Consider the following 18,287-nt stretch of genomic DNA (forward strand, 5'->3'; position numbering starts at 1 on the left):
AATACCTTCGTGTCTTCTTCTACAGCTAAATGCAGACCGCTATGGCTCTTGCATCTTAAGAGAAGGTGAATCAATGAATCCTTCTCAGGTAACCCTTTTATCGGGAGGTTAATTGCTACACTTGAAAAAGCTTGCTCTGAAGTGTGTGGTATGATCTATAGAAAGACTTCCATTAATTTTAGGTCACATTAAACTGAGCTTGTGAAGGATTCCCTCTCCCCCACCCCGGCCCCTACTCTCCAGTTGCCACTTCTGGTGGTGGGGCTGTGGAAGGAGGAAGCAATGCAGAGCTGGGGCCTTGTCGAGATTTCAGGAGTCTGCTCTTCCCTTGCTCAACAGAGCCAAAGGGGCCATAAAGCAATAGTCCCCGTTCAAACCAGCAGCCTTAAAAGCAAACAATTGTGAACATATTTCAAGAACAGCGATGAGGAAGCTAAGAAGGGGCCTGCAGGATCAGACCAAATATCAACCTACTCCAGCACTGTGACTCCTACAGTGGTCATACTGGTGTCCCTGGGAAGGCCCCAGACAAGACTGGTCCCTCTCCCGTCTGGGTTTCCCACCAACAGGTGTTCGGGGGCACCCTTGCAACGGGGAATTGCAACCAGAAATCGTTGCAACCAAGCTCTCCATCGGAGATAGGCCAGAACAACTCATGACTCGACAAGCTCGGCGCAAATCCCTGGTTGTGTTTTCTGACCTGTCAGATAGTGTATGTGTTAAATAAGGAGCACGGGGGGGGGGGGGTGAGGCTGTGGAAACCAAACAGCCGTTGGCAGAGAGCAAACTCAAAATAATAATAATCCTCTAACGGTGCTGATAGCCCCAGGGTGACGAGTGAAGGTGCCGGACTGCAGAGCAGTAGGTAAGCTTTTGTCAGGTCCTCAGTGTGAGCTATTTTTGCAGCCTGACAAGCCAGGAGCTCAAGTAACTTCACATGCCCTGGGCTTGGACTAGTGCTGCGCGAGTGTGTGTGGAATCAATGCCATGCTTGAAAGGACGGTCATTCTTTCCCATGCTCTTTGTACTTGGCATATTCACCCAGGTGCAGAGGTCCTCTTAGGCTTCAATTTCTCACTGGGTTGGACTTTCCCATTCATATCACAAAGCTTACACAGCGATTAGATTGTACGCATTCGTGCTGATTTGCTTACAGGGAGGTTACACGGCGAGCATTCATCCCGATTTCATTGTGGGGTTTTATACGTCTTCCCACAAATCCTTCATAATTCCCTCACATTTCCTGCCACTTTCTTAACCGTAAAAAAAAGTTATTTTATTTTCAAAGTGGATTTGTCACAGTAACAGAGAGAGCTTTACTCCACTTTATTTGTGAAAACCTACATTTTTGCTATAGGGACGTGGGTGGCGCTGTGGGTTAAACCACAGAGCCTAGGACTTGCTGATCGAAAGGTCGGCGGTTCGAATCCCCACGGCGGGGTGAGCTCCCGTCGTTCGGTCCCTGCTCCTGCCAACCTAGCAGTTCAAAAGCACCCCTCAGTGCAAGTAGATAAATAGGGACCGCTTTCTAGCGGGAAGGTAAACGGCGTTTTCGTGTGCGGCGCTGGTGCTGGCTCGCCAGATGCAGCTTCGTCACGCTAGCCACGTGACCCGGAAGTGTCTTTGGACAGCGCCGGCTCCCGGCCTCTTGAGAGAGATGAGCGCGCAACCCTAGAGTCGGTCACGACTGGCCATGACGGGCAGGGGTACCTTTACCTTTACCTTTACCTTTACTTTTACATTTTTGCTATGTGCTTGAATCTCTCCGGCAAAATAATGATGCCCTGCAGGCACCCTCAGTCTGGCAACCATGCTGAAGACATGCCTCCACCTCCGTAACATGTTCCAGCATCCTCTGCAATGCGCTGTGGGGCCATCATGCGCAGCAGACAGCATGCTTGGCCACCAAACACATGTAAAAGAGGCAGACCCAGTCCTTGAGATGTGGCCTGTAGTCCTTGCCCTGCAAAAATGCTACACGTAACACACCAGGCTAAATAAAAGACCCCCTTCCATTAGGAAGGGTGCAATTTCCCCCTCCCCGATCCCAGTCACCTGGCCCACTTTTATAGCTATGCCCCAGTCCTGAATGTCTTTGTGCTTAAAAGCCACACACTGGAAGCACTTTGTCAGCAGATCTGAGTCAGCTACTGTGACTCATCCGCATATTTGTACAGACAACCTGGGTCTTCTCCTAGCAAGTGGCTGGTTTGGCTCATCACGGATACAGGCAAGGGTTTTTGTCCCAAGCACTTGCCTCCTTGCTAATCTGCTTGAAGAGTCAGACAGGTCTGCCTGCAAGGCGAATGGCTTATTTATTTCTGAGTGTTGAAGAGGACGCATTGCAGTCATATTCTTATAGCTGAATTCGGGCATAGACAGGGCAACCCAAAGCCCTCTAGCTGGGCTTGCTACCCTCTCCCTGTAGAGATGGACCTTGACATGGAAGGCCTAGAGGAGGCTGCCTCTTTGCTTTTTCAGGTCAGCTCCTACGTCTTTAGTAGTGGCCCAAAGGTACACAACCACAAGGTTGTTAAGCCTTTCCCATCACTTTATCTCATGGTGGGGTTATTCTTTGGGCAATAGATTTACATTAGATTAAACATTGCATTGCGCTAAAAACATGAGGTGCTGCCCAAAACAGCAGCGGTGCCCATCTTTTCACTTGCGTATTGGGAATCTCTTTGTTTGATGACTCCCGGGGGGCACACGACAATCATAAAAGAAAGTCCAATTCACAATGAGAACATATCCATTTGCAGTTTACAACTGAACAGTTAGCTAGAGCATTGAAACAACCAATGATAAAATTGTGCTAGCAAATCTGTTAAGCAAACAAACGTTGCAACATTCAAACCAGATTGTATGGATGGCCTAGGCAAATAAAAAGGTCTTCTCCTGGCTCAAAAAGGACATCAGGTTTGGTGTCAAGTGAATCTTCCTAGGGAGGGCACTGCACCAATGAGACGTCACAACAGAGAGATCCTCCTCTCTCTCATGACCAGAAATAAAATATTTTAGAAATGCACAATCAAATTGAACAAGTTCCACATAAGTCACAACAAGATATAAACTATAATAAATTTCCACTAAAATTCTGGTTCATTTCATGAGGCTTAAAAATAAATAATTAAAAACATTGCAAACGGATATGGAAATGTTCAGAACTGAACTTCAGGTTGGAAAAATGAGAAGCTGAGAGGAACTGAAATGGACCTAATTTCCCTCCCCAGCTGCAGATCAAGCTGCCATTAAGAGACACAGGAGCTGGCTGAGCTGTATTTTTCTAGCCAGTTGGCAACCCTGGTGTGATCAGAGGCATGGGGTCCTCCTGCCTGCTTGCAAAAAGCAGCCACTGGAATGAACTCCACAATCCTAAGTGAGCTGCTTCATAATCCCTTCTATCTGCTTCCGTCTGTCTCATTTTAATGCTATTTGCCAGTCACTTTAAAAAAGAAAAAAGACAGAAAGAAATATTTTTAGCCTCCTGACCGATCTGACATGCAGGATGTGTTTTGCAAATAATCCCACTGTCTCGTCGTTCGAGGGTGTTTTTTTTTTATTATTATTATTATTATTATTATTATTATTATTATTATTATTATCAAGCATCACGATTTTCATATGTTCACTTTTGTACTTTGTAGCCAGTGGCTAATGCCCCAAATTAGAGTGAGATCTCTTCAAAGGGGGCTTTGCGATGTAATCAAGGCAAAGTTGAAAACATTATCTGTGCTGCAGAAGCAACCCGGAACAAAAAGGGTTTGTGATAAAATTCCAGAACAGATAGCAGTGAGAGTCATACCGTGGGACATCTACCATCTCTCTCCCCCCCCCCCTTCCTCTCTCATTTGGAATCAGGAGATGTCCCTCCTGCCCCCACCCGCAATTTTAACATATCCCAATGCAAGCCAATTGCGGTTATATAATACTGGCTCCGAAACAGATGCTACCATGTTAGGGATGGCAGATTATAACTGGAATGCAAAGCTAATGGAAGCTTTTGGACAAATGCAAACTCCTCTGCCAGAGAGAGAGAGAGAGAGAGAGAGAGAGAGAGAGAGAGAGAGAATGAATATCACAGATGGATTGTCCCCTTTTGACTGTCTCTTTCTGGAAATCCAGAGAGATGGGGAGGCAATTCCATATACTGTACACCCCCACCCATTTGTCACCCTATTGAGTACTGGAATTAATTTTACAAGACTGAAACGTCCCAAGAACATGTCCCAAGATATTTTAAATCTGAAAATAATTGTGGACGTAAGGGATAAAGGTATTTCGTCAAGCCAGGTCTTGCCGCTTGCATTTGCTTTTGAAAACTCACTGTTGAGGGATTTGTGGGGTGAGGAACACTTTAAAAAGTGCTGTACTGGACAACCCTGTACTTTGCCCAAGGTGAAATGCAAAAGGTTCAAATGATAATTCTAAAAATGAATTTTGCATTCTGAAACAAAATGCCATTTCGCCCAGTGAATGGCCACTTCACTCATGACGCAGCTTCACACCTGAGCAGACAGCAGGTGAGTGGGTTTTGCCTTCCCATGGAGGTAAAGGCCATCTGCACATGCACAGAGACAAGCCCCTTTATCACAGCTTAACAGCTGGTTGAGTTGCAAACTGTTTCTGGGACCCATTTCCTGACTCCAACTAAGTGTGTAGCTTGGCTCATTTGCTTTGGTCCTTGTCCACCGAAGGAATGCTGGGCCACTTGCCTGCTTTGCAAGAATCCTCCCAGCTCAACTCAGCGGAATGCATAAGCAGGTGGGGCTGGGCGGGTGTTGTGGGGTCTTATCGGAAAGCTGACCGACAGCCGCAGTTGTCCCGCCTGGGCATTTCTCATCAGCCATGCTGAGCATGGCTGGGGTGGCCTTGTGGCTCCACAGGGCTGCATACTTCTGCAGGCTCTTTCTTTGGAGCCCAGCTGCACATCTGATGGATCAAGTATCCTGCTGCCTGTCTGAGCAAGACAGCCAAGACACACGCCAGGGGAAGCGCAATGCCGTCGCCACAAAGGGAAAGGAACTTTCTGTCCGTAATGAGAAAAGGAACACAGGAACACCAGGGATGAGGGGCACCTACAAGAAGTTTGGGAAGTCTCCAGTACATAATGGCCAGGGTTTTTTCAGTGGCAGCTCCGACCTGGTGGAATGCTCTGTCCCAGGAGACCAGGGCCCTGCAGGACTTGATCTCCTTCCGCAGGGCCTGTAAGACACAGCTATTCCACCTGGCCTTCAGTTTGAATTAGCCTGATCCTCTATTCCCTTTCCCCCTTTCCTCTTCTATGAAGAAACCCTTTCTGGGACCCCACATTTAAATTCTTCCCTGGTCTCCTTGCTGGCCCTAGTAGGACCAACTTGGCCAGTTAGCCCTGGTGATCATTTGATGTCTACTGACTGGGCTTTCCACCTCCAACAAAAATGACCCCTGAATTTTATTGATTTTGATGCTGACCTGGCATCCTCTTCTTCATAGAATCGTAGAGTTGGAAGGGACCCCAAGGAATGCAAGCAATGCAGGAATCTCAACTAAAGCATCTGAGAGAGATGGCCAGGCAAGCTCTGCTTTGAAACCTCCAAGGGAAGAGAGTCCGCCATCTTCCAAGAAAATTCGTTCCACTGTCAAACAGCTCTTACTGCCAGAAAGTTCTTCTTAATGTTTAGTCAGAATCTCCTTTCTTGTAACTTGAAGCTCATGTCCTAGCCTTCGGAGCAGGAGAACACAAGCTCGCTCCATCTTTCATGTCACAGCCCTTTAGATTTCTGAACAGGCATAGGCAAACTCGGCCCTCCAGATGTTTTGGGACTACAACTCCCACCATCCCTAGCTAACAGGACCAGTGGTGAGGGATGATGGGAGTTGTAGACCCAAAACATCTGGAGGGCCGAGTTTGCCTATGCCTGTTTTAGAAGGTGGCACCCGATGCCTCTACATAGCTTCATCCTTATTTCAGACATTGTGGTGTCTTGGTATATCACAATGCTTAGGTAAAGGTAAAGGGACCCCTGACCATTAGGTCCAGTCATGACTGACTCTGGGGTTGTGGCGCTCATCTCGTTTTATTGGCCAAGGGAGCCGGCGTACAGCTTCCAGGTCATGTGGCCAGCATGACTAAGCCACTTCTGGCGAACCAGAGCAGCACACGGAAATGCCGTTTACCTTCCCGCCGGAGCAGTACCTATTTATCTACTTGCACTTTGACGTGCTTTCAAACTGCTAGGTTGACAGGAGCAGGGACCGAGCAACGGGAGCTCACCCCATCGTGGGGATTCAAACCACCAACCTTCTGATCGGCAAGCCCTAGGCTCTGTGGTTTAACCCACAGTGCCACCCGCGTCCCATCACAATGCTTAGCTGATGATATATCACGATGCTGAAAACCAGATATTGCCCAGCCCTACTGCAGATGCCAGTCCTTGAAAGGGGTTTCCAACTGATCCTGCATTTTAGTTGGATTCCTGACTTCAACCACGAGACCTGATTGGAACTTCAAACCCCATAAAGAAAACTTGCTGGACAAAATCTTAGCGTGTACTGTTGAGGTGCTCCGATATAGGGAGTGTCCTATGCAGGGCACCCCACATGACCTCTGCTTTGCAGCTGTCACAAAATCAGCTGCTCTTGGGTGGCACATATCTGAGCAAAGCCAGGCAGGTGCCCAGAGAATGAGCAAGTGTTGGGAGGGAATGTTCACACTCCCAAGCTGTACACAGTGGATGCACATGACTAAGACCCTGCAGCTCTCTGGGGCTCCAGACATCCAAATCAAATGCCCTCTGCCACCCCGAGGCAAACAGTGCTCCCATTTTAATCGCTAAGGATTGGACTGGTGTGCCTCTTTGTATGGCTCACATGCTGCTTGGACAAAAGATGGTGCATTGCATATCTTGGCAAGCGAGTCTTAAAGGAAGTTCCTGCCATTTGAATTGATGAACCAGGGGAAACCTGTGGCTTTCCAACGGCTGCTGAACTGCGACTTTCGTGATCCCCGAGCACTGGCTGCAACAGGTGGGAATGTTTGGAGTTGCAGTCCAGCAATACAGTCATACCTCGGGTTAAAGTCACTTCAGGTTGAGCGTTTTCAGGTTACGCTCCGTGGTGACCCGGAAGTAATGGAATGCGTTACTTCCGGGTTTCGCCGCTTGTGCATGTGCAGACGCTCAAAATGATGTCATGCGCAGAAGCGGCAAATCGTGACCCACGCACACACAAATTGTGTTCTGCTCAGGATGCAAACGCGGCTCCAGAATGGATCCCATTCACATCCAGAGGTACCACTGTATCCAGTGGCATAGCGTGGATTGTCAGCACCCGGGGCAAGGCAAGTAATTTGTGCCCCCTAACCCATGGATTTGCGCCCCCTAACCCGTGGATTTGCGCCCCCTAACCCTAACCCTCAGATGTTGCGCCCGGTGCGGCCGGCCCCCCTGCACCCCCCACGCTACGCCACTGACTGTATCTGAAGGGCGGCATGTTCTCCCATCACTGCTGTGGGGAGATCCTTATGCTCTAGCACAGCCTTTCTCAACCTGCGGGTCCCCAGATGTTGTTGGACTACAACTCCCGTCACCCCTAGCTAGCAAGGCCAGAGCTCGGGGATGATGGGAGTTGTAGTCCAACAACATCTGGGGACCCACAGGTTGAGAACTGCTGCTCTAGCGGGTGGAGACCTGCACATGTTTTCAGATACACAGAGGTTTCTATCCCACCTTTCTGGGATCTTTCAGGGCAGCTTGCAGCTTTATAAAATCTTGATACAAACACAGCGCACCAATAAAGAGCACAGCATGAAAATGCAGCAAAGGCAGAGGCCACAAATAAAACAAGCGTTGCAACAGGTGCTTAGGCAAAAGCCTCCAAGAATAGACTTCTCTTTACCAACTGGAGAAAGCCAGCCAGAGAAAGGGCCACTCATGCTTCATGGGGCAAAGTGTTCCACAGAACTGGTGCAACCACTGAGAAGGACCCGTCTCTTATTGCCATCAGCTATGCTTCCATCAACATATGGCATCGATGGGCACATGTATACAAAGAAGTCAATTACTAGTGTGTGAGTGTAACCTGCTGTGTTAGCTGGCTGCAGAAGTGTGACAAAATATGTGGTTTAGTAGAAAGAACGTAAGAAGACGTGACAAGTCCTGCTGGATCAGGCCAACAGCCCATCTTGTCCCGCATCCTGTTCTCACAGTGGCCAACTAGATGCCTAGGAGAAGCCTGTAAGCCGGACCAAAGTGCAACATCCCTCTCCCCTCCGGAGTTTTCCAGCAACTGAGATTCAGAAGCATGCTGTTTTTGACCATGGAGACAGGCATTGTGGCTGGTAGCCATTGAAAGCCCAATCCTCTTCTGAAGCCATCCAATTTGGTGGCCGTCACTGCTCCCTGTGGCAGTGAGTTCCACAGGTTAACTAGGCACCGTTTGAAGAAATGCTTTTCTTTTCTCTGAATCTTCCATCATTCAGGTTCACTAATGTCCACTAGTGTTATGAGAGAAGCAGAACATCTCTTCTCTATCCACTTCTCTATACCATGCATAATTTTATATTCTTTTACCATGTCGCCTTTTCTCTAAATGATGCTGCAACCTTTGCTCATAGGGAGGTACGTGTGTTCACAAGTAAATCCTCAGCTCAGGTCTTGTTTTTTTATTATCCTGTTGTCTTGCTGAGAAAAATGGAGCTTGCACATCTACTCACCCACGCACTGGGAGATTCATAGGACCCACGAGCGAGTCCTCTTCTGAGATGAGTCAACGGGCGGTGAATTGTGGAAACGTAAGTCACTTGTTTCTCTGCGGAAGATTCAGGACAGGCAAGAGGAAGGACTTCTTCACACAGCACATGGCTCAGCTATGGGATTAACTCCCACAAATTGCTGCGATTACCACTAATTCAGAGGTCTTTAAACCTGAATTAGACAAATTTGTGGTGCAATGACTGCTAGTAGGGATGGAAGGGTCTGCCAATTTTGGTTCTCAGTTTCTTGTTTTTCCAATCTTAAATTCAGTTCTCCACATCTCTGCAGCAATTTGGTTTCAGGGTTTGTTTGTTTTTTAAGCCTCCATGGCAATTCAGCAGCATTTTAGTGCAATTTCCCTCCCCCCAATAAACACATTTTGTGCACAGTTTTGACTAATGTGCATTTTTGCCAGCATTTCCCCGCAATATCATGCACTTTTCTAAGTTATTTCCACCAATATATTCGTATTTACGTACACTTTCTCCTAATATTTGCAAACCTCGTTTGGTTGGAGAATTGCACTGCAAAATTCGGTTCGGTGCAAATTTTGAAGGATAGCTGTGTTTGGGTTTGCACATTGCTTTGGAAAGTGCAGATTCCATAATTTCCCCTTTAAATACAAACTGAACTGGATTTCTCTCCCATCCCTGGCTACTAGCCATGATCAGAGAAAGCATGCCTGCTTCTGAAGACCAGTCGTTGGGAGCAACCAAGTGTCCTCATGTCCTGATTGAGAGCTTCTTATAGGTATGTGGTGGGTCACTGTAGGAAGCAAGAGGCTTGTCTATGCAGGTCTTTTAGTTCTTAGATTCTTCTTACAATCTCCACCACACATTGCAAGGCATGCATCCACCTGCAGTGCTGGATTCTGTAATGTTGGGGACTCCAGTTTTAGGTGTGCTTCAGTTCACCATGGTCTGGAGCAGCTCTGGTCCAGGTCCTACAAAAATAACTCTAGCGACTGGACCCAGAGGCAGCTAAATACATCCATTTCTAGTAGACTTTCCTTGTGCTTGGTGCTTGAGCTCATTGAAGGGTTTTGGTCCCCCTAAATCGTGCACAGAGTACTGTTGTACTGAGATCTGGGCTGGATTGCTCCAGACCTTGGTAAACTGAAATATACATAAAACATGGACTGGGCTGCCCCACATTATATCCCTCCTCTCTTCAGCTAAATGAAACCACCCACTGGCTTGTTTGAGATTGTACTAAATAGAACATTTTGAGCTTGCTATGCTTCATGCATCTTACGGACTCCAGCTCCCACCATCGCCAACTATTGCAGTAAATGAATATTGGCTACAAAGTCTTGGGCTGTTTTGGGAGTTGGAGTCACAGGTTCCCCAACCCCTGGTGTTGGGAGAAAAAAGTAAGCTGGTGCTGCTTTGTGGGTGCATTAAAACCTGTGGGGAGAGAGAGGCCTTGTTGTCACTGCACGGCAGGTGCCGCAGTGCTGAATAGTCCTCTTTGTGGTTAATACCCGTGGAACCTACTTGAGCGCAGGACCCTTGCGAGGCCCTTTGCGGGAGAGAAAGACACTGCTCCATCAGCACAGCGGAGATGCCAGCTCAGTATGGATTTCAGGTAAATGCCTTCAATTTTCCCCTTGCCTTAGGATAATATTTTAATCCCTTTTGTCTGGTTTTATGTTTGACTGGATATAGTTAAGCTACTTATAGGAATATGAGGAAAATGTTTACGGTCAGGCTGCGGAGCCTGTGGGGAGCCGAGGACAGGTAGGGTTTTTGCCCATGAAAGGAAAAAAATGTGTTTAGAAACAGACAAACACACACCCCAGCTTTGGGACACAATCCACTGGAGAGATAGATAGGACAGGATGGGCTGTAGCTCACTGGGAGAGTATTTACTCCCTGGTGCAGAAGGCCTCAGGTTTAATCTTTGGCACCTAATTGGTAGGGTTGGGAGAGACTCCTGCATAAAACTCTGGGGAGCTTCTGCCTGTCAGAGTAGAGAATACTGTGCTAGATGGACCAAAGATCTGACTCAGTATAAGACAAACTTCCTGTGTTTCGATTAGGATCTAAGTTCCAATGACCCAAGCTGAGCTTCAGTGTATATCGCTCTCAACTAGACTGTGGTCTTGATTACTATTTCAACATGTGATACTCCAGAGCATCAAAAGGCTTGCCCAGTTTGTATCTCCTCCTTCCAATGGAGGTGGGGACCTGCTGTTCAAAGTCCAATGTTCCAAAAGATCCATTCTTGGGGCGTTCGGTGTTGAATGTGTAAAACAGCCATGTTTCATTCTAGTGATGGCCAACCCCTAGATATGTGGTTATGTGATTCAAATGGTCCAGTGTATTGTTCTTCAACCTTGGGTCCCCATATGTTGTTGGTCTACAGCTCATCTCTGACTATTTGTTAAGCTGACTGGGGATGATGGTTTTGTAGTCCGACAACATTGGGCAACCCAAGGTTTAACAACAGGAGTCTAGTAGACACCTAGGGCTTTTTTTCAGTTCTGGCACTTCTCAAGTGGGTGCCATTGCCACTATAAGAGAACAAGGGAGCCATTAATGGTGAGTTCTGGCACCTCTTTTTCTAGAAAAACAGTACAAAGGGAAGTCACAATAACAAAAGCTTCATAATGTTTGCCATTCCTATGACTAAGGCTGAGGCTGTGCACTGTACCTTCACAGGCCTGAGGCCTAAGTACACGTATTCTGCAGTTGCTTGCCAGCCCTTAAATCAGCCTTCCCCAACTTGGTGTTTTGACTACAATTCCCATTGGTCTTAGCCAACCATGGCCTAAGCTGATGGGAGCTGTAGTCCAGGATGCCTTCCACTGAACCTATCAAGCTGCCATATACTGGCCGTAACACAGCACTCAGCAATGCCCACCCTGACTGGTAGCAACTCTCCAGGCTCTCAAGCAGAGGTCCTTGCCATCCACGGCTACTTGAGATCTTTTAATGGGTGGTGCTGAGAACAGAACCAGGGATTTTGTGGATGCAAAGAGCAGGTGCTCCAATACTGAGCTAGGGTCCCCCTCTTCGCCCCCAGTTCCGCAGCTTGTCACTTTGGAATGACAAACCAGTGTCAATGCTCATCCGAATCAGCCTGTACCATGAGGGCTTTCAAATGTCGTTTGTTTGTTTGTTTGTTTGTTTGTTTGTTTGTTTGTTTGTTTAAACAGCACTTCTTGATCTTGGGTCTGTCACTGGACTACAACTCCCATCAACCCTGACTACTGGTTCTGCTAGCTAGGAATGATGGGAGTTGTAGCCCACCAACAACTGGAGAGTTTGAGAAAAACTAGGACTTCAACATAATAATGGCGTTTCCTTTCTCTCCATGCAACTCAACCAAAAGGGTTTTGATTTTATTTTTGCTGGGGAGCAGAGGGGGCCAAGCTCTGTGACAACGGTCACTGGATCCTGAACCTCTTGCCTCTGCCAAAGGATCGCTTTTAGCCCAAGGTGTCATTTGATAATCCCTGCCAAGTGGGATGCAGATATGTTTTGGATGCCTCTCGCCTTTGCGGGGAAGGACAGCTGCAGTCATGCGAGATGGCCCCGGCATCCTCTTCACGGATCAACGGCAGTCAAGTTGTGAGGGATGGTGTGTGTGTGTGTGTGTGTGTGTGTGTGTGTCCGTATGTGCACACAATGCAACGATGACTTATACTGCTGAGTCAGACACAGCCCTCCGTTTCCTGGCCTGAGGTTGCCAGCAAAAAGGATGTTTGCAATGAGCAAGTCATTGTGTTTCTCTCTGTCTTTCAGTGTGGTTAAGAGCAGTGGACTCATAATCTGGTGAACCGGGTTCGATTCCCCGCTCCTCCACATGCAACTGCTGGGTGACCTTGGGCTAGTCACACTTCTCTGAAGTCTCTCAGCCCCACTCACCTCACAGAGTGTTTGTTGTGGGGGAGGAAGGGAAAATGAGATTGTTAGCCGCTTTGAGACTCCTTAGGGTAGTGATAAAGCGGGATATCAAATCCAAACCCTTCTCTGGAAGGCATGCCAGTGATTTACTGGTCCAGCCAGTCCCGAAAGCCGGAAAACTGCAGGATTCTGCTAAGCACCACCCACACCAGCAGTTTCTTTTAGGGCTCCTCCTCCAATCAAACTAGTTTTTGTCCTGGGTTATATAATCTTCTCCAAGGTTATGTTCTTTAAAGTCAAACAGGGACAATCCAATTTCCTGTGAAGCCTTGTGAAAGGGGGGTGTCTTGGTAGGCAATCATCAAGTGGGAACTAACTGTATTAGCACTATTTATTATTATTATTATTATTATTATTATTATTATTATTATTATTAATTATTTATCATCACCATCTTTATCCTGCCTTTTCCCCAGACTGGGACTCAAGGCAGCCTATGCAAATTAGAACAATGCAGACAAAATGCAAAAAGATAATAATTAAAAAGCAATTAAACTCAATCAGAATTAAATACAACATGAAAACAAATCTGTTAAAATGCAGGTGCTAAAAATGGTAAAAATAAAAAAAAACCAGCACAGAACTATTAAATCCCTTTCCTTAAAAAAACCCCAACCCATTCCATTCCCAATGGCCTGTCAGAGTACAACTGTCTTCACTGTTTCTCTTTCCTACCAAGTATGCCTGTGAGGGTGGTATAGGTTGAAGACCAGACGCTCAAGCCAGCAGTAAGAGCTAAGGGGTAGAACAGGGGACCAAGCCAAGGGACAACCAAGAGAACCAGCAAAGGATACAGTTGTGTAGGCAAAATAGGTCCCACCATAAATAGTAAACCTCTGTCTGCTGTGCAAAGGGCTCAAAGTTACAGGCCTCACAGCTTTGGCCATAGGAACCCATTTCCAGACTCCTCTTCAACCTCAGCCTTGGACTTCCAAGACTGAGGTGGCCCAGCCTTGAGCGACTGCTCTTGCAAGTGACTGGTTTCCAGTAGAGAGGCTGAGCTAATGACCAGCAATTGTGTGTTTTTTCAATGACTAGCCCCTGTCGGTGGGATTCCCTCGCGAGGGAGACCTGCCACATCTGTCCTGCAGTAGCTTTTGAAGCATTAAGCAATTATTCCTCTCCTCCCTTGTTTATTTAACAGGATGTTTCATCTCATAATGGAACTGGCTGGACTCACTAGCAATTTCTTGCAACTTAAATGCAGGACACCTGGGAAGTGGCAGTCTAGGAGAGGGCATTTTGTCTCCTTTTCACCTGGAAGTAAGTCCCACTGAACTCATTGGGACTTGCTTCTGCATTGATGTGCATAGACTTGCACTATGAATGCACGGAAGTGATTTTAGTCATTTGAATTGAGTTTTTAAATTGTAATTTGAACTCTCTCTCTCTTTTTAACCTGAACTTGCATTCACATATTTTATTGTAATCTGATTTGAGTTTGTTTTATAATGAAAAACAAGGTCTATTTTTTCTTAACCAAAGAAATACCTATTTTAAGGACAGTTCCAGCACAGAGTTAACCAACGGGCAACCCCAATATATCTCCCTTATAAGGCAAAATGCGGAGAAGGGGATATACCAGGAAGAGAGAGCCCAGAAAATACAGCCTCTGCCTTGTGAGCAGGGCTACACTGAACACAAGGTACCCATTTCTGATTGCTGGAAGATCGGTGATAGATAGGGACCACTTGTCCCAGGAAGAGATCCCTGCAATCGATTCCTGGAGTTGCAGCAATGAGAAAGCTATAGAGCAGGAGATGGAGTGGCAGGATTTGATTTCTCTTTCAGGGAAAGCAAAGTGGTCAAGAGGGCTGGGAACAGGCTCCCTTGTCGAAAGAGCAGAGAGCGATTTCCTACTTAAAAAGTGATTAATCCAAATGCTCTTCAATTTACAAGGCAGAGATCAATCAATAATTATCCCACTTAATCCCAACATAAATCCTTTAAAAAAATTTTTTTTAATTAAAAGCAATCAAGCCCCACAAGATGCGGTCATTCGCCACACAACACACAACATTAACCCCTTGGGGTCCCGCCCCCAGGCAGCCTCCACAACTGCAGAGGATTCCTGCCTGCAAACTGTTTCCCAAGCCCGCTTCACAGAGCCGCTGAATCGGAAGAGTCGAGAGGGACAGATTCCAGCACTCGTTTTCACAGCCGCCATGGGAAGACTTGCTTGTTATAAATGCCCACCTAAGGCAAAGTGACACGTCTATTAGGCCCTTAATTAGACAAAATCCACAGCTGACATCCCTGTGGCAAAACCGTCTCTGTTAAACAGTCACTTAAAGTATGAATTGGATCGGGCTAACCTTGCTTTAATTAACAAAGCTGTCACCGAGGCGAGGAACGTGCGGGAGACTTAAAATCAACATGCCTGAGCTGAAACAGAATCCCACTCTGTGGTTTTTCAAACTTCTCAGACCTGCAGTACAGTGTTGTTGTTTTTCTGAATCAAAATGAAAGGCACGTTTCTCGTGGAAGAGGCATGGTGCTTGCCCCTTGCACCCAAAAAGAGGCATACTTAGAGGAGCTTCTCTACTGCATACGAAGAAGCCAGGAAGTGTCATGCCTGGGTCATGTTATCTATTGAAGAACAGGAAGAGGTATTCTGGAAGGAACTTCTCTATTATACCTGGGGGGAAACCAGGAAGAGGTGTGTCTGGAAGAGCTATGAACACAGAATTGCAGTGGGAGATTTCTGAGAGCAAGTCATTCTAGCATGTGTGACTGGGTCATTCCAATGTATCAAATGAGAGCATCAGTGCTGAGTAATAGAAATTTAATAAATAACAACCAAATGAGAAAAGTGGCTTAGAGCTCTGGGCTAAAGGTGGACTCACTCTGCCATGGCGTTCATTCTTTAATTTTGGACCACTCTACCTAGCAGTGTAGGGACACGGGTGGCGCTGTGGGTTAAACAACAGAGCCTAGGACTTGCAGATCAGAAGGTTGGCAGTTCGGGTCCCTGTGACGGGGTGAGCTCCCATTGCTCGGTCCCTGCTCCTGCCAACCTAGCAGTTTGAAAGCACGTCAAAGTGCAAGTAATAAATAGGTACTGCTCCGGTGGGAAGGTAAACAGCGTTTTCGTGCACCGCTCTGGTTCACCCGAAGCGGCTTAGTCATGCTGGTCACATGACCCAGAAGCTGTATGCCGGCTCCCACGGCCAGTAAAACGAGATGAGCGCTGCAAGCCCAGATTCGGCCACGACTGGACCTAATGGTCAGGTGTCACTTTACCTTTACCTTTTTACCTAGCAGTGCTGAGCAAAAAGGAAGGCCCCAAAGGCTGTGCCAATTGTCTTTCAAATTTTCCTTTCCTTTCCTTCCTCATTGCTGAATGAAACAAGTTTTGGCTTCTTTGTCCCGATTCATGTAAACAAGTCTAATTTGTGTGTCTGTGTGTAGAGCTCCCATGCTCCTCAACTACATTCCTTTGCACATGTGGAGTAACTTCCCACCACTGATGTGAAAGAGAAAGCTCAGAGCAGCTTCATCACTGGTGGAGCTCTAGAGAGGGGGATGCATGATTTCCACAACAATTTGCTCTAGGACTTTTCTTATTGGCCTTTTGGCTTCTCCAGGGGGAAAATACCTTTCCGAGCCTCGCCTAAAATGGAAGTGAGGAAAAGTAAGGAGGCCCTCCAGCTGGCACTGTGGATCCCCTGCACTCTCAAATAAATGCATAAATGGAACAGATGCACCTCTGTAGTTCAGCACCAAGAAAAGCTTGATTCTGCAACCTGCATATATTCTGCAACCTGTGCATATTTTGCTTCCTTTGCATAATTTCTTTCGCTTCCCGCAGTTGGGAGTTACAACAAGGATGGAGGAGCGAATCCCACCTGAGGAAATGTACGGATCCAACCACGGTTGTATTGCTTCCCTTGAAATTCCTACAGCGAGACTTTCAGCTCAAATTTTGCTGTAAGTGAAACATGTTGGCAGTACTGAAGCCCTGACCCTTAACCTCCCCACTCTCTCCTTGGGTGTCTGAGAATCATACGCTGCCAAGCTTAATTTCAAGACCATAGCTGTGCTCTTTTAAAATAAAAGGAACAGTTAAAAACTAAAGGCGAAATTTTCAGGAGACTAAATGAAGTGCCTTATACTAAATTCTGTACTTGTGCAGAATCATGGGTATCCCAGAGAACTGAACAGCATTCTATGTGCGCTTTTATCTCAGAGAGATTCCCCCATGATTTTGATCCTCAAAGAGGCATGCTTCTCTTCCGTTACAGGGATTAGTTTTTCTGCCGACTCACAGAACAACTCCAGAATGTCACAGGGACCTGCCGGCAGCTGCTGCTGCTGCTATCACAGAGGAGATAGGCTGCAAACTCATTAGTCGTCGTTATCGCCATGGCGGTTTCTCAGCGCTCCGGTGAACAAGAGCTACCGTGACAACAACAGACAGTGTATTTCCCGGCACAGATTCTGGGTGGGTGCAAAGCTCGAGGGAGGGAAAGTGCAGATCTTGGGCAGCAATTACTCATTTGGGAGCAACATGAATGCAGAAGGGAGATGGCAGCATTCTTACGCACACTGCTAGGATCCTCAGCAGTCTGCAAAGCAGAGGAGGGCAACCAAAATGGTCAAAGGCCTGGAAACGATGCCTTATGAGGAACGGCTAAGGGAGCTGGGCATGTTTAGCCTGGAGAAGAGGAGGTTAAGGGGTGATATGATAGCCATGTTCAAATATATAAAAGGATGTCACATAGAGGAGGGAGAAAGGTTGTTTTCTGCTGCTCCAGAGAAGCGGACACGGAGCAATGGATCCAAACTACAAGAAAGAAGATTCCACCTAAACATTAGGAAGAACTTCCTGACAGTAAGAGCTGTTCGACAGTGGAATTTGCTGCCAAGGAGTGTGGTGGAGTCTCCTTCTTTGGAGGTCTTTAAGCAGAGGCTTGACAACCATATGTCAGGAGTGCTCTGATGGTGTTTCCTGCTTGGCAGGGGGTTGGACTCGATGGCCCTTGTGGTCTTTTCCAACTCTATGATTCTATGATTCTATGACTCTCCAGTCCCACTCTGGGCTCTGCTTCTGGAATTCTTACTGTGAAAATCAGTCCCTTACTAGAGCACAACAACAAAGCACTCCAGGGGTTGGCATCATTTTAAGGCCTGATGGGGCCCGTGCTACAATAGGGGACTCACTATCAACTCCTGATGCCTCCTAGCTGTCGCCCATCCTTGCTATTGATGCCTGTTCACTTGCTCTCTCTAAGCTAGCAAGTAAGGAGATGAGTAAGGAGGAGGAGCAGAAAAACTAAGCATTGATCCATGTAGTTCATTATTGCCTACATTGACCGGCCGCGGTTCTCCAAGGAGTCTTTTCCCATCCCTACCCAGAGGTCTTCTGAATGCAAAGCCACTCAGCTACCCTGAGTTTGCTTTCTCCCTTGGGGCAGTGCTACAGACTGTGGAAAAGGTGACAATGGGGTTCCTTTGGAAGCAGGGCAGGTGTGAAGTACACTTAATAAGAATAATAGTCATTAACAATGTAATTTCGCCACAGCAGAAGCTGAACTGCAGCAGAACAGAAACTGATGCATGCAATGAATACCGGGTGAAACGGGAAAAGATGCCACACATCCCTAGTCATATCCAATGTTAACAACAGAAGCCCATTGAA

The 18,287-nt window shown here is 46.9% G+C and overlaps 2 long non-coding RNA genes across 2 annotated transcripts in view; both read right to left on the bottom strand.

The window, feature by feature from the left end:
* Positions 1 to 18,287, bottom strand: part of LOC309326135 — a 98,306-nt gene that overhangs the window by 40,067 nt on the left and 39,952 nt on the right. The gene's annotated exons all lie outside the window — the stretch shown is intronic.
* On the bottom strand, positions 14,947 to 17,104 carry LOC309326107. The gene is made up of 2 exons (XR_014150159.1): positions 16,774 to 17,104; positions 14,947 to 15,284 (listed from the first exon to the last, which is right to left on the bottom strand). It is a non-coding gene; the product is annotated as an uncharacterized lncRNA (long non-coding RNA).

The sequence above is a fragment of the Podarcis erhardii genome, assembly GCF_964252035.2.
Source record: "Podarcis erhardii genome assembly, chromosome: 12".
Classification (NCBI taxonomy): Eukaryota; Metazoa; Chordata; class Lepidosauria; order Squamata; family Lacertidae; genus Podarcis; species Podarcis erhardii.